Here is a 4,422-nt window from a genome sequence, read left to right on the forward strand (position 1 = left end):
CAGGCTGGAGTGCAGTGGTTCGATCATAGCTCACAGCAGCCTTAACCTCCCAGGCTCAGTGACCCCCTACCTTAGCCTCCTGACCAGCTGGGACTATAGGCACATGCCACCATACACAAATAATTGTTTTTAATGTTTTTATTTTTGTAGACATAAGGCCTCACTGTGTTGCTCAGGCTGGTCTTGAACTCCTGGGCTCAAGCAATCCTCCCACCTTGACCTCCCAAAGTGAACACAGGTTATATTTGATCAGAATTATTTGTTTCTATGCACATCTCTTGACAGCCTGGGAGCTCCTTGAGGCAGGCAGGGCTCTAGTAAACTTTGAGCCCACTAGTGATTGATTTCAGGCCCAAGCAAATACTTATAAAAATAATGATTATCATACTAAAACATACTGCATTTATTGTATGTCCAGCACTGTTCTAATGTATTGATTCATTTAATTCTTATACCACCCCCAGAAGATATATTACTATTATGAAGTTACGTATAATAGGTGCTCAGCAGACATCTAGAGTCTAGGGCAGCACTTCTCCAACTTTAACATGCACAGGAACCATCGGGAAATCTTGATCTTGTTAAAATACATATCCTGGCTGGGAGTGGTGGTTCACGCCTATAATCCCAGCACTTTGGGAGGCCAAGGCAGGAGGATTGCCTGAGCCCAGGCAATCCTTTAAATGAAGAGACCCCCTAAACAGGCTTTATGTGAGCAACATGGCTGTTTATTCACCTGGGTGTGGGCAGGCTGAGTTTGAAAAGAGAGTCAGCGGAGGGAGGCGGGATAGGAGTTGGTTTTATAGGTTTGGGGTAGGTGGTGGAAAGTTACAGAAGTTACAGTTCAGGGTGGTTTTTGTAAACTGGTAGGGGGTTGTAGGGTCTGGAGTCACAAGGATGACCTATCAGTGAGTAAGGTCGGTTACAAAGTCCAGCTGCCTTATCAGTTGAGGCGGGAATAAGGAATAATAGAAGAATGTCTCAAAGTTAATTAGATACCGCAGGGATTGGTTGTTCTTCTCCTTTTGTAGTTTTCTAGTTACGTTAGACTTTCTAGTTCCAGGGACGCATCTGGAAGTGTACGTGAAGGTCACAGAGGTTACCATGCAGTCCATGGCATAGTCAGTCAGCCTAAAACACCTTATACCTACGAGTTCAAAACCAGCCTGGGCAACATAGTGAGACCTTGTCTCTACAGAAAGGATGACTAATTTTTAATTTTTTGTAAAGACAGGATCTCACTGTGTTACCCAGCCTGGTTTATTAGCTAGACGTGGAGGCACGCACCTGTGGTCCCAGCTACTCTGGAGGCTTAGGTGGGAGAATTGCCTGAGCCTAGGAGGTAGAGGCTGTGATTGCCCCACTGCACTCCAGCCTGAGTGACAGAGTGAGACCCTGTCTCAAAACACCCCCTCCTGCAAATAACACACTGTGACTCTGCAGGCCTGGCTGGAGTCTACTTTCAACAGGCTTTCAGGTGATGTTGTAGTCAGCGGACAGTATAACACATCTAGATCATTGAACATTTTCTCAAATAGAAAACATCCAGGCCGGGCATGGTGGCTCATGCCTGTAATCGCAGTACTTCCAAAGGCAGAGGCGGGCAGATCACCTGAGGTCAGGAGTTCAAAACCAGCCTGGCCAACATGGCGAAACCACATCTCTACTAAAAATACAAAAATTAGCCAGGTGTGGTGGTGCGTGCCTGTAATCCCAGCTACTCAGGAGGCTGAGACAGGAGAATCGCTTGAACCTGGGAGGTGGAGTTTGCAGTGAACCAAGATCATGCCATTGCACTCCAGCCTGGGCAACAGAATGAGACTCTGTCTCAAAATAATAATAATAATAATAAAAAAGAGAGAAATGAAAAGAGCCAGTCCCCTGTGGGACAGAGGTAGGGGTGGGAAGCACACTGGAAAAAATAACTCACCTCTTACTTTGGGAGTAAGGGGATCACAGATCCGCAAAATTGACATTCTTGGGGGAACAGGGAAGTCAGTCCACCAAAGGCAGCTTTTCAAGTCTCATTAGAACAGCCCGTTCTCACAGTCTCCAGGAAATAAATAGGGCACACATTTTCCAATGTTAGGAACAGAGCTTTGGACTGGGGCCACATGTCTGGGCTTAACAGGGTGCCCGGCCACAGCTGCCAAATCACCTGGAGTCTCCCATCCAGGGAGGGTTAGGAGACCTTCCTATGGCAGCACCGGTACAGGTGGAGCTGAGGCCAGCTCCCCTAGAGGGTGGATGGCTCCCCAAGGGCAGTGGAAGCGGGGGGTGTGCAGATGAAATGTGTCCTTCGAGTCAGACAGGGCTGGCTTCAAATGCAGCTTTGCCACTTACTAGCAGTATAACCAGAGGCAAGTTACTCCCCCTGGCACTTTTGTTTTCTCGCTGCAGCCCAGAAATAATACCAACCATACGGGTTTGGCTAGGGAATGGAAACCCCTGGAGAATTTCAGACAGAACTACTTTAATGCAGGGAATTGGTTACATGGATGTTGGTGGAGCTTGGAGGCAAAGTGGAGGAGGGCAAGGCAATCCAGAGAGCAGCAGGAAGACAACTGTGAGTGGGGAGGATGCTGGGAGGAGGTGGTGGTACTGAAGCCCAGGGGTCACGTCGCCAGGTGGGGGCTGGACCCACGGGGGGCTGATCCAGTGGCCACACACAGCTCTTGCCAGGGTGCTATCTGAGGCAGAGAGGGAGGAGGAGAAATAGCCCAGCTTCTCCCTATCCCTCACCCTCCAATCTCCCACCACTGCCTCCATTGGCTGGACCCACCCAGCAGGAAGCTGGGAAGCACAGCTGGCAGGGGAAGTGGCTGAGGGCCAGTAGGCTGAGGACCTGCACAAGGGCTCAAGGCCACAGTAGGAAGGCTTGTGTAAGGCGTCCGCAGCATGTTGCTTGGCACATCGACAAAGCAGGTGCCCCTTCCTGTGCCCTGGACACAGCCAGCCTCCTGTATTAACCGTGTCTTCTGTGATGATGTTTTGGCCATCGGCGGTTTCTCTCTCAGCATCACTGTGTGTTGGAAACTTCAGGCTCTGTAACTCAACTGACTTCTTTTCCCCTGGCCTTTTGGGACCCTGGGATGTGTAGGGGTGGGTTCTTCCAACCAAAGGACCACCAGCGGCCAGGGGAAGTGGCTGAGGCTGAATGCAGGGACATTGGCAAAGGTGAGGGCCTGAACAGGCCTGACGGTGGTGTTCGTTTGTTCATTCATTCATTCATTCATTCATTCATCTCTTATCAATCAGCTATTGATCTAGAACCACACTAAATGCTAGGACTGCAGATGGTGTCCCAGTCTTGTGGATAAGACACGCCTGTATATTAACATTTCAGTCAGGGCTATTTTGGTTGTAAGAAATAGAAACCCATTCGGAAAATGCAAGTGAGAAGGAGTTTTATGGAAAGGGATTGGTGAATCTGATGAAGTTAATTGAGGAAGTGCAGGTAGACCTCCCATGAACTGGCCTCATCTCTGCCTCTCTGAGCTCCAAGCACCCCTGCAAACCAGATCACATGTTGTTTCTGCTCCCCTAACTTCTGGGTGTCTTTTGACACCCCAGGGTATCAACTGGCTCAGATCACGATTCCTTGAGACTATATAAGTCCAGTGCATTCTTACCAATTCACTAAAATTGGTGGACTCTTAGGTTAAATTATTGAGAGAACTTAACCTCTCAGCTCACTTGAGTCAGACTTCCTGTCCCATCAGGGTGGCCAGGCCAGGTAGTGGGCACAGGTGAAGGGTCTTACAGCTTGCCCTTTAGAGGAGCAGGCTCTGAGAAGAGAGCTGTGGGTAGGGCAGGCAATGAAACATGTTTCCTGCTGGGAGTAATTGCAAATCTGGCCTAAGGGGAAAATGGATTCAAAAAGGCATTTAAAATAGTAACAGTGGTCATTTATCAAGACATTATGTGTCAAACACTGTATAAAGTGCTTTTTGTACATTTACCTCTTTTAACCCTGAGCAGTCATTTTTACTATCCCCATTCGCCCGTTTTACAGATGAGGAAACTGAGTTGTAGGAGGTTAGATAAGGTTGCCTGGGGTCAGTCAGTTGGTGCAGGCAGCAGCAGCAGGGGCAAAATTGTTACTTTGGCAGCACATATACCAAGCTTGGAACAATACAGAGAAGCTTAGCATGGCCCTGCACAAGGATGACACACAAATTTGTGAAGCATTCCATATATTTCTAAAATTTTCTTAAAAAAATTCTTGGCCAGGCATGGTGGCTTACACCTGTAATCCCAGCACTTTGGGAGGCGGCTGGATCATGAGGTCAGGAGTTCGAGACCAGCATGGCCCACATAGTGAAACCCTGTCTCTGCTAAAAATACATAAAAACTAGCCAGGTGTGGGTGTGCCTGTAATTCTAGCTACTTGGGAGGCTGAGGCATTATAATTGCTTGAAT

General features: G+C 48.3%; 1 non-coding gene across 1 annotated transcript; it reads left to right on the forward strand.

Annotated features, from left to right (window-relative positions):
• The first annotated feature begins 4,100 nt into the window (after nt 1–4,100).
• LOC119473925 lies at nt 4,101–4,202 on the forward strand. The gene has a single exon (XR_005203192.1). It is a non-coding gene; the product is annotated as a U6 spliceosomal RNA (small nuclear RNA).
• The last annotated feature ends 220 nt before the right edge of the window (nt 4,203–4,422 follow it).

The sequence above is a fragment of the Cebus imitator genome, unplaced genomic scaffold (assembly GCF_001604975.1).
Source record: "Cebus imitator isolate Cc_AM_T3 unplaced genomic scaffold, Cebus_imitator-1.0 Scaffold193, whole genome shotgun sequence".
NCBI lineage: Eukaryota > Metazoa > Chordata > Mammalia > Primates > Cebidae > Cebus > Cebus imitator.